The sequence below is a fragment of the Nicotiana sylvestris genome, chromosome 8, assembly GCF_000393655.2.
Source record: "Nicotiana sylvestris chromosome 8, ASM39365v2, whole genome shotgun sequence".
Lineage (NCBI taxonomy): Eukaryota > Viridiplantae > Streptophyta > Magnoliopsida > Solanales > Solanaceae > Nicotiana > Nicotiana sylvestris.
The window spans coordinates 10,945,126-10,957,982 of record NC_091064.1 but is presented as its reverse complement, the minus strand read 5'-3'; the positions used below and the strand labels follow the sequence as shown (position 1 = coordinate 10,957,982).

The 12,857-nt window shown below is 35.5% G+C and overlaps 1 long non-coding RNA gene across 1 annotated transcript; it reads right to left on the bottom strand.

The window, feature by feature from the left end:
- Positions 1-11,027: 11,027 nt before the first annotated feature.
- LOC104242273 (uncharacterized) lies at positions 11,028-12,665 on the bottom strand. Its single transcript, XR_011401591.1, has 2 exons — positions 12,221-12,665; positions 11,028-11,254 (listed from the first exon to the last, which is right to left on the bottom strand). It is a non-coding gene; the product is annotated as an uncharacterized lncRNA (long non-coding RNA).
- Positions 12,666-12,857: the final 192 nt, after the last annotated feature.

Below are 12,857 nucleotides of genomic sequence, written 5' to 3'. Positions count from 1 at the left end.
GCTCTGCGCTCCACAACTTGTTGGGGATGATATTATTTGCTGGGGATAATCCCTTTCCGCTGGGGATATCCCTATTCTTTTGTGGCACAGCTCGGAAATTGGCCTTTCCCCGACCTTTTAGTCTCGCATGAATTTCCCAAATCATGCTTATTGCTCTCCTTGTTTTGTCCACGGGCTCTGGTCTTGAGGTTTAATAACCTTTGATTTCGGCAAGGATATCCCTCTTGACACTCGTCAATCCTTTTGTTGGGGATATCTTTTTTTGACACTGGCCTCGCGCTTGTTCCTTACTGACTATACCACTTGGATGTACTAGTCAGATCTCATCCTGCATAATTGGAAAGCTGATGGCATATTTTGAAGTCAATTCTCACTTGTTCTGACCAGACAGACTCTACTGGGGAATATTTCTATGAAAGGAAAAGATAAAAGGGAACAGAATAAAAGACAAAGGAAAAAGATGACTCTTTAACAAAAGAAACTATAAATAAAAACCTATCAAACGCAGACACCGACTCTAATGGTCATGACATGCATATGTGGCCTATCCTCCGTCGTCAATCGTCTTTCAAGATCTTCCCTTGACTATCCCCCATCTGATTCCCAATCTTATTCGACTTGTAGTGCCCGAAGGGTTTTCACTATCAAGCCTCTCTCATTTTGGTCTTTCTCTCAGCTTTCATCGCCTTATGGTGTCCGTGAAGATCTTCACCGATAAGACTCTCTCATTTATATCACTTTCCAGCTGGGGATTTGGAGTGTTGCCGGTATGACTTTCTCTGCTGGAGATTAGAGTCCTTTCTATTGTGGAACAGAATGTTATATTTGCCGGTAAGACTCTCATTTGTCTGACTTGGCATCTTTTGAAGACTGATCAGAAGGTCTTTCTTTGGACCATAATGTGAGTTTTGGATAAGCTAGAAAGAAAGGGTATTAAAGGCTCAAAAATAAATCAATTTGGGGTTCAAAATTACAACCTACGAAATCATATTTTTTTACAACAAGCGCAACCCTTGCCCCAGTTTCTTGCTTGGGGATTATTTATTATTATATATATTTTTTATTACACCATGTACACTGTGACCATTGTGGCCATTATGCACCCTATGACCGAGCCGTGAAGCGCCTACGTATCCTCTTTGAGGAATCAGGTCAAACGTAGTTCCCAATTCCTCTTTTTTCATTTGACTTTCTTTTGTTTTTTGTTATCATTTTTCTCTTCTTTTCCTTTTTTTTCATTTTTTTTCTAGACTCGTATTTCCTAGTCGTTGCTATTGATTCCGAACGAGGGGTATGAAAGAAAATAAATAAGGCTCAAAAGAGGTAACGAAGTATAAAGTGTTTAGGTAGCAGAACAAAATGCCTTCGTCATTCCAGTCTTTAAAACATGCCAAGTGCAAACAACGCAATTGAACATAGATTTATAGTCTCTTCCGATGGTGCTGGACTTGACAATTGTGTTAAACACTTGCTTTTTTCATTTGTCATTTCTAAAGCACCGTTGGGCGACACTCTCACTTCTCATTATCATGAAGACCCTTATGTCAATTTGGCGAATCTTGCCTTTAACGTTTTTCTTTATGTTTTATTTGCCCCAGTTCCACATGACTCGAGCTCCGAATAATTTCAAACCGTCCTTATTTCCTTTAAATGTTCTGATCACCTCTCCAGGATTTTATGATTAACTTTAAAGACTAGGCCCAAACTGTGTGCACATGTCATGTCACGAGAATCGGTGCTGAACAAAAATGATAAAATGACTAAACAAAAAGATGACTGGAAATAATAAAAGACCGACTTTTGTATTAGACTACCGGCGAAATGGTTTGAATAATAAAACAAACAAAAACCAGAATAAAATCCTAACACAGCGTCGACAAAACTTAAACAAACTGATATGACAAACTGGAAAGATAAGAAGGTTTGACCCAAGACAATATTCGGATTACAACCCTAAGAATAATCCGGACAACAAAAATGACAACAAAATAAGCCACCACAAGCTTCTCTCTTGCTAACCAAGGAACGGAGCGTCCTCCCACTTTATCAAAATTGACATCTTAGCCACTGAGCTTTGCATTAATATTGTCGAGACCATTGCCAACTTCAATATCATCAACCTTAGTCAACAAGTCCCAATAGGATTCGAGTGCTTCTGTTATCAAGCCTGATCCCTGCAAAGTGTGCTTCTGGGTCTTGTATTTCCGGCTTACCACAAACCAACCACCTTAACTTTCTTTGTGATTCAAAGCGAAACAGGTTAGAATGGACTCCGTCGGTCCCCATTATTAATAACATCTTTTTTTCTTTTTTCTTTCTTTTCTTTCATTTTTCTTTTTTTCGATTTTTTTTTCCTTTTTTTCATTCTTTTTTTTTTCGATTTTTTTTTCCCTTTTTTTCATTTTCTTTTTCATTTTTTGTTGTGGTCGAATCTTATGGAGATTGCCTACGTATCATGACCCCGCATGAATCAGACCTTGCGTAGTTCGGACCAATAAAAGATAAACAATATTAATCATTTTTTTTTCAATTTTCATATTAAAACAAACTGGGTTCCAATGGTTTGAATATGACCTACAAACTCGAAAATCAAACAACCCACATATTTTAATCAAAAGATTTACAAACTCCAAAACAAAAAGGCCAGCTTCCTTTCCCCGTTTGACAAATGCAACCAAACGGCTATTTTTGCAAATGTGGCCCCTTCCAAATCTCACATGAATTTTGAGGCCGGGGAGGATTATTTTGACACTTTACAAACTTGACCGTTCTTTTATGAAAATAGCCTTTCGATAACTGAAAGATACTCTAAGTCTATTTCGGCAAGAACGATTTAAGACACGGCCAACGCTGGCTCGACTTATTTTGACCAAAAAATTCAAATGGTATTCACCTAACCGCTGACTCTTTGTTTTTTTTTCAAATTACAATGAAAACGTGGTGTTGCAAACACGGCCCTTCAGCGCCTCGGGGACGAAGATTTTTAAGGCTGTGTGGGTCAACTGGACCAAAATCCTAAACATGACCCAAAAGGTGGCTGTTTATGCGAAGTCAGCCTTCCGGCGTCCCTTTCGGGAACATTCGGCTATTTTTGACAAAAACAGCATCACCCTGACTTATTTATGACAAAAATTAAAATTTGACATATTTTTTGGTTATTGTTTAGCAAAAGGGGAGGTTGGATACCGCTCGACTTATTTATGACAAAAATTAAAATTTTGACACTTTATTTATTTATTTATTGGTTTTTAGCTATTTTAGCAAAAAAAAGGGTTGGACCCGATGAGGGTTGCCTACGTATCTCACATCCGGTGAGAATCAAACCCGCGTAGTTCGGGCAAATTAACCGACCTATTTTAAAACATGACTCTTTTTCATTTTTATTTTTGGCATTTCATAAGCGAATAAAAACTATTTTTAGAAACGAGACTCTCTTTTTTCTTTTTTCTTTTCAACAAATAAAACAGCCTATTTTTCCAAGATAAAAATAACAGACTCTTTTTTTCTTTTTCATTTTCCACAGACAATAAAACAACCTGTTTTCCAAACTAAAAATAACAAACTCTTTTTCCTTTCCTTTTTCAACAAATAATGAAACAACTTATGTTTTTCAAACTAAAACAAAAACTTTTCTTATCCTTTTCTTTTTCAACAACCAACTTTCCAAAAATAAAAGACTCTTTTTTTCTATTTCTCTTTGCTTTTTTTTTAGTAAAACAAAATAAAACATTTTCCCCTTTTTTTTCTCAAAATTTCGGCAGAGTTTCGCCAGTAATTGGTCATTGATTTTTTATTTCTAAAATAATCAATTAACTCCCTAACTGATATATTTTTTCTCTTCTTTTCTTTTTTTTCTCAATTTTCCAACATTCCCGAGATTCAGAAACCGGTCAACATGCAGGTTCGAAACAAATATATGTACAGAGCAAGTAGGATGCATCAGGATGGTCTTTTCATTTCAGGTTGCTAGTCCTAGACGGACCCAACCCCTGTGTTGAGTCCCCTAAGTCAAATGCAACGTGATGCAAATAAGCGTTCCTACTAGGGATCCGGCATGAAGTCACGTTATTCTATATTCAAAACCTGGGTCAGTGTACTAGACTGTGTACCCGAGCGGACAACTCGAGTCGAGGAGGGGGCAACTTACCGGGAACCAAAAGGCCATCCGGCTTCGTAACTTGTCCGACCTCTTTCTTATTTCAGGGTATGACACTAATAGAATAGGGAGTCTCAACCAGTAAGCACATCCCCGGAGGTGAAGAGAGAAGGGTGTCGGCACAGTTTATATACAGTTCAGATAATATAAAAGCGGTAACATTTAACACATTTAGCATAAAACATGTAGGAAAATCAGATACAATTAAATACAACAATTTATCTAAGCTCGAATTCTGAACCCTGAACCAGAGATTCTGGGTTTTATCCCCAGCAGAGTCGCCAGAGCTGTCACACCTCCTTCTTCCGCCCCCGCGGGGGTGCAAGGGAGTTTTTTCCAATTAAAGGACAATCGAAACGGGATTTATTTATTTATTTCAGAGTCTCCACTTGGGAGATTTAGGGTGTCCCAAGTCACCAATTTTAATCCCGAATCGAGGAAAAGAATGACTCTGTATTACAGTCTGCGCACCAGAAATCCGGATAAGGAATTCTGTTAACCTGGGAGAAGGTGTTAGGCATTCCCGAGTTCCGTGGTTCTAGCACAGTCGCTCAACTGTCGTATTTGGCTCAAATATCTGATTTTTATACAATTATGAGCTCATGTGCAAATTTTATCTTTTTACCGCTTTTATCATTATATTTTTAAAAGAATGTGAACATCGTTTAAAAACATGTCTTTGGATTGCGTCACATAAAATGCACCCGCGATCCGGAACGTATTTTTATTCAATGTTTTGGGATTTGGATTTGGGTCGCATAAATGCGCACCCGTATTTAGGAATGTATTATTATTAAAATCGTGCCTAAAGCGATTAGCGTATTATTATTTCTGAGTGCGATTAGAGAGAAAATAAAAATACGATAAACCTAATGGGTGGGGAGAGAACCAATTTATATAGGTTCTCATTTAATCTGGTACGTCCATCAAGTAACCGATTGGACGGATGAGATTTTATCATTAATTAAATATTAATTACGGGCTTTGAACATATTGGACCACCAATATACGTAGGAAAATTTTACATTCTCCCAGTTGGCCCAATAATCACATAATATTAATATTTAATATAGGAGTAGTTGCGTAAAATAAATCTCTTCTATAGTGTCCATCATTAATACCATAATACGCTAAACTACTAATTGTGAGTTATGGCAGTTATATATAATTTGTCTACATACTCACTTTCACATACTACAATATTAGCAACTCATCGTACTAGGTTCATAAGCTATAAAATATTATGGTCCACAATAAAGTCTCTTTAAGACTTATCCTGTAATATCTCAAAACAATAATGTGTCCACTATTATGAGAAATAGAAAATCATTAATGTATATCAGAAACACATAAATGAGCTCAGAGTGTCAAAACATCATAAATACATCAGTCATAAATACAACCAAGACCCATTCTATGTACATGTTATTTAATATCTTTGGTTGTAAACCTTTCGTTAACGGATCTGCAATCATAAGATCTGTTCTAATATGATCAAGTGACACTCTTTGTTTCTGAACTTCTTCCATGACAGTAAAGTACTTTAATTCCATATGTTTGGTACCTTTAGAGTACTTATCGCTTTTGGAGAAGAATACTGCTGCAGAATTACCACAATAAATTTTCAGCGGCTTGGTAATGGTGTCGACAATCCCAAGTCCTGAAATAAAGTTTCGCAGCCATAATGCATGAATTGTGGCTTCAAAACATGCCACAAATTTTGCTTCCATCGTGGATGTAGAAATGACAGACTGTTTGGCTCTCTTCCATGATATTACTCCTTCAGCTAATTGGAACAAATAACCAAACGTAGACTTTCTAGTGTCATTACATCCAGCGAAATCTGAATCCGAGTATCCAACAACTTCTAAATGCTTGGATTTCCTACACATGAGCATGTAATCCTTCATTCCTTTTAGGTACCTCAAAACTTTATTTGCAGGTTTCTAGTGATCAATTCCTGGGTTGCTCTGATATCTTCCAAGCATTCCGATCGCAAAATAAATATCTGGTCTTGTGCAAGTCTGAGCATACATTAGACTGCCAACATTTGAAGAGTAAGGAATTGATTCCATTTCTTTTCGTTCTACATCATTCTTAGGCATTGCATGAGACTAAATTTGTTCCCATTTTGAATTGGAACAATTCCTGCTAAACAGTTATTCATGTTAAATCTCTCTAGAACTCTTTCGATATAGCCTTTCTGAGACAATCCCAACAATTCTTGTGATCTGTCACAGAATATTTCTATTCCTATCACATAGGATGCCTGACTCATATCTTACATTTCAAAATTCTTACAAAGAAAATCTTTAGTCTCATGCAATATGCCTAAATCATTAGTTGCAAGTTGGATATCTTCAACATATAAGGCTAAAAATATAAACTTGCTCCCATTGATCTTTTGGTATATACACAGATCAACGGTATTTTTCACAAATCCAAAAGACGTTATGGTATCATTAAACTTTATATACCATTGTCGTGAAGCTTGTTTAAGTCCATATATTGACTTTCTCAGTTTAAACATCATTTGACCTTTTCCTTTAGTTTCAAAACCCTCTGGTTGGTCAATATAAACTTCCTCCTCGAGATCTCCATTAAGAAAGACAGTTTTCACATCCATTTGATGTAACTCTAAATCATAATGAGCCATCAAAGCCATAATAATTCTTAACGAGTCTTTCTTTGAGACCGGTGAAAAGGTCTCTTTATAATCAATGCCTCCTTACTGAGTATAGTCCTTGGCAACAAGTCTGGCTTTGTATCGTTCAATATTACCATTTGAATCGTGTTTGGTCTTAAAGACCCACCTACACCTGATTCTTTTAGAACTTTCTGGCAATTCAACAAGATCCCCGACTTTATTGTATTCTATGAATTTTAACTCTTCCTTCATGGCATCAATCCATTTGTCAGACTTATTACTTTCTACGGCTTATGATAATGAAATCGGATCCTTATTACGACCAATGTCAAAATCTGACTCTTGCAAATAAACCATGTAATCATCTGAAATAGCCGATTTTCTAACTCTTTGAGATTTTCTTAATGGCATTTCTTGTGGTTCATTTGTATCAGATATTTGTGACCTCATGAAGTATTTCATCCAAATGTTGCTTGGTGTTGTCAAAGTATTCTTCAACAACTGGAACAATATTTGGTATTTGTGTATAAGTAGGCACATTTGTGGGTAATGGAATATTGACTCTCACCTCTTTTATTTTCACACTTTATTTTCCAACACCCCCACTAACTTTACCATTCTCAATGAATATTGCATTACCGGTTTCAACAATTCTCGAACTATGGCTTGGACAGTAAAACACATACCCTTTATATTTCTCTTGGTAACCAATAAAGTAACCACTTATTGTTCGAGAATCTAATTTTTTTTCTTGTGGATTATAAACTCTAGCTTCCGTTGGGCAACACAAACATACAGGTGCCTTAAACTAGGTTTTCTTCCTGTCTATAGTTCAAAAGGAGTCTTTGGAACTGCCTTACTAAGAACCCTGTTTAATAAATATACTGGTTTTAAAAGCATATATCCACAATGATTTGGGTAATGAGGAATTACTCATCATGCTCCTAACCATATTCATAAGTATTCGATTACGCCTTTCTGCAATACCATTTTGTTGAGGTGTTCCTGGCATAGTATATTGTGCACATATGTCATGTTCCTCGAGGAACTTTGCAAATGGACCTAGACATTGTCCTGATTCATTATATTTTCCATAATATTCATCATCTCTATCTGACCTAATGATTTTCACCTTTGTATTTAATTGCCTTTCAACCTCATTAAAAAACACTTTGAGAGCATCTGTTGCTTGGGATTTTTCTTTCAGCAAACAGATGTATCTGTAACGTGAAAAGTCATCGATAAAAGTGATAAAATAGTTTTCTCCACCAAAAGATGGAACATCAAAGGGTTCACAAATATCAGTGTGTATAATTTTAAGAAACTGGGTGCTTCTTGTGGCACCTTTCTTACTATACTTGGTTTGCTTTCCCTTAATGCAATCCAAACATAAAGTAAGATCAGTAAAATTCAGATTCGGAAGAATCTCATTCTTACTAATCTTTCTAACCTTTCTTTGGATATATGACCCAAATGTCTATACCGCAAGTAAGCAGAACTTTCATCTAGAGAACTACGTTTAATTCCAATATTATGTTAAACAGTAAAAAAGGATTCAGAAAAACCAATATCGAGTTTCAATTTATATAAACTATCACTAAGAAAACTAGAACCATAAAAATAGCATTCTTATATAAATTGAAACATCCATTTTCAAATTTTAATGTCTTTATTGTTGAATATTTTAGGACAATGTCATGACACATCTCATATTTTGTATTATTTTCTTGAAAAATATCTTATATAGTTGTATCTTATTAGGATTAAAGAAATATTTTGAGCACAAGTTATATGTTTTGTGCTATGAAGATTTTACCAAAAAAAATTCGTATAACCCGAAAATCCAAGATTGAGAAACCCGAATTTTATTGGTTTGGTTTGATTTGGTCTTTAGATTTAATAATCTGACACAATTAGTTTGGTTTAATAATTACAAAATCCGAACCAACCCGACCTATGTACACCCCTACATTCACATACACATACGGCTCTCACATGAAAATACAAATGTTTGCCTATTGTAGAATTATTACTCATTACAAGCAATTGCTATATAAAGTAAAGTTAAAAAAGAGAATAAAATTGCTACTCGTCAAGGCTTGGAGGCTTTGTTTTGTCAAATTAAAGGGCAGCACGGTGTACAAGGTATCTCGCATTCATACAGAATATGGGAAAAAATCGCACCTCAAAGAATGTGATATAGACGGTCTACCCTAATGCAAGCATTAGTTATTGCTTCCATAGCTCGAACGTATGACCTATAGGTCACACGGAGACAACTTTACGGTTGCTTCAAGGCTCACCTTCTATTTTGTCAAAATTGTAAACAAATTAGTAGCTAGTCTTCATCAAGAAACTGATAGACGAAGTTGGTGAACAAGTTGAAATGGATCTTCCCTCTGTCGAAACCACCCGTGGTGATCCCTTTACACTTCCGAATTTATGTACGCTAATAGTATAAAGAATTTTTACGCTATAAGTACAATTTGACGTGGCTCTTGCGACCGAGCATAGTATAGTATTGCTTAGAGTAGTAGAGAAGTGGGGTATTCATATGGTCCATGAAAAAGACAATACTACTAGCTTATACTAATGAAGGTGTGGAATATTCAAGCAGTAAGCATGAGGTTTGAACATTAAAAGATTGTCAAAATGAAATTGCCCTCGCATTTTCTTGTCCTTGTCACCAATATATAATTGTGAGAGTGGGTGTTATTGTTGTTTTTACTTGTGGCCATTACTCTTTTTCCTCCTTTCTATAGTCGAGGGTCTATCGGATACAACATTTCTGTGCTTTTAGGATAGGGATAAGGTTATGTATATTTTACCCTCCCCATACTTTACTTGTGAGAAAATTATTGTCACACCCCTTTTCTACCCCTCAAAATAATAATAATATGTGTATGGGCCAAAGAGTTTTTCCAATTAAAGTGACAAAATTTGAATAGGGATTATTTTATTGTTCAGAGTCGCCACTTAGAATTGATTTTTTCGGTGTTCCAAGTCACCATTTATTTGGATCCCTAGTCAAAGGAAGGTTTGACTCTATTTTAATCGGTCCGTAAAAACAAAGTTCGGGTAAGGAATTCTGTTGACCGGGGAGAAGGTATAAGGCATTCCCCGAGTCCCGTGGTTCTAGCACGGTCGCTTTATTGACTTAAACTTGGCTTGAATTAATTTTGGACAAACTGTGATTTATATTTTTTTCGTGTTTTACCTATCCTCTTTTATCTCTTGATTATTAGAAAAATTTAAAGAATATTTTTGAATAATAAGATGTCATAACCACACTACGCAAGCGAATGCGTGATCTACGAAATTTATTATTTAGTCATAACAGCGCTACGCAAGCGAATCCGCAGTCATGACAGACGATTGTTAGCACCTTATTTACTTTTGAAAAATTGCTGCAATTGTGTTGGAGAAAACATTAACCTTTTTTTTTCAGAAAATTTATTAAATGTCACTACCACGCTACGCAAGTGAATCCGTGATTATGACAAAAGATTTATAAATTAATTTAAACTATTGAATATGACATGAAATAGATGAATTAACTTATCAAAAGTTAAGCGTCACGCTACACAAGTGAGTCCGTGAAGTTAAAGCGCACCTACTATTTGCCTAACGTTTAAATTAATTAAAGGGAAACTAGTTAATTAAAATAGTAGAAAAATCTGATATTATTATTATTATTTCGAGCTTTGTAGTTGGGAAAAATTATGCAAATAAATGTTGGACCAACTTTATCTATTTTAAAAGAAATGAGCCAATTTCTTGTTAAAAAAAAATGGGCCAGCTTGTATGGAACTTTTGGGCTGCGGGAATTTATTATTAAAATGGGCCAAGAAATGAATTTCAATTGGCTCAATGCTATATAGAAAAAAAAGGGGTAATTTTGTTGTTTAAAGGTAAATGGGCCAACTTTTATATTTGATTCAATGAGGCCCAAAGTTGATACAATCTTAGCTCTTTACTTAGTTTGACTCCATGACCATTAACTACAGTCACAATTGTATAAACGCCCACTTTACAAAAATAACCATTTTTGCAAATCCGGCAAAATGACCAGATTCACAAAGATATTATCACAGCATTCCTAGAAGCATATGTTGGCAGTGAAATTTCAGCAACTAAAACAAACTCATGCTATGTGTTATACACCTCAAGTCATTCATGGCATACTTAGCATTGTTACTCGGATATAATAGCTTGAAAACATGCTTAAAAATCCATAAATGACTTACATATCACATTCAAAAACTTACAATTCAATATTCAAGTATTATGAAGGGCTATATTCACATTATCACATGCTTGATACATAACAATAACATACAAGCTCTTTTGTTGTCAAACTATTCATCACATCAAACAAATTTAAATGGTGCAGCATGTTCAAGTTGTTCCAATTGCTGAAAATACGTACATTACGAGTCATAAAGGATTACCTGGTAGCAAAAGAATAAACAGTAGTTCAGCAACTAAAGCAGCATAAAAACAACAGCAAAACCAGCAGCAAATCCGTGTTAAAACAACCCGAAAACTTAGAGAACTCTAAAGAGGACTTATACTTTTTTAAAAGTTTGCACTCTAAGATTCACTCCCAAAGCTCACCATTTCAGCTTACTTTTCATGTGTTCAACTGCTGAATTTTTTTTTATTTTTGTGACAAAGCAATTATAAAAAATGCCCCCTGGAAGTGTGATGGAGTCCCCCCAAAGTGAGGAAAGGGCAACCCTTAAATAGGCAAATTTGGACAGATTTTGGTTCACCAAATGTTTGTCCGACAAAAACTTACATTGTGTGCTAAACACTGTTCAAAATCTGTCCAAAGGTCAAAGGAAATCTACTATGTCAGAAACAAAGAGAAAAAATATCATTTCAGCCACCCTAACTAGTAAAAGTAGGCTACTAGCACTCTATTTTGTGATAAAATAATATAAACTTCAGATTTTAACAACATCAATATCATCCTGTTGATTCAAACTAAACCAAGTATTAAAACATGTAATTAAACTTCACACATGTATTATGAACCAATCGTAAGCAAACAAAAATTAACTATTAAAGCCAAACGAAACACACGTTATTGCTGGAGCGATTTAATAAAACCAACTAGACAAACATAATCAAAAATGGATTAAATGAAGAAACAAGATAGAAACTAACTTTAACTAAAAAAAATCAAAAAAATTAATAACGGGGCAGTATTACGATTTTACCATATACTCTCAAGCATTTCCTCACTACCTCACTTTAATCAACACAAAGTTATTTTACTACTTCAACAAGTGCAAAAACAAAAAATTTAACATTCCAAAACTTCAAAAACTAATGCTAAAATAATTAATAATAAAAATAAAATATGAAAAATAAAAATAAAAAATCAGCCATGAAAAAGAATTGGATTTTACCATTTTATAATTCAAGTAGCCGAAAAAAATGGTAGTATGCCAGAAGAGGGTGTTCGAGGAGGTCGCCGGAATTTGGCCGTATTTTGGTCGTTGGATTTTCAGGGTGAAATTGGCATCAATAGCTAGGTCTTGAGGAGCTCTATCCATTGATGTAGGTATTGTGGGGTGGTAGTGGTTGGAGCTTCAATAATTTGGGCAAAAAAGTGACGGAAAAGTTTCCTAGATCTAAGATTCAAGGAGTTTGAGGGATTTTTGAAGGATTTGGTTTGGAGATATGGAAAGAGGAAGTTGTGGAGATTACATGGTGTGAATTTGGAGGTGTTTGGAGGTGGTCCGCCGCCGGCGGCGATTTCCGGCCGGCGACGGTGGGCGGAGCTGGGGCGGCGTAGAGAGAGTGAAGAGAGAGAGAAGAGAGAAGAAGGAGAAAAGAATTATGGGTGAAAATGAGGATAATTTTCAGATTTTTGAGGCTTTAAATACCTAAGCCAAGAGTGAATGAGATCCATTGGATCAAGATGGAATGGATGAGTATGATTTAATCTTGTTTCATTTAGTGAAACGACGTAGTTTTGAGGCAAAACTACGTAGTTTCAGACCCTTTCAATGGCAGCCCTTTATCTTGCACTCTTGAACACTT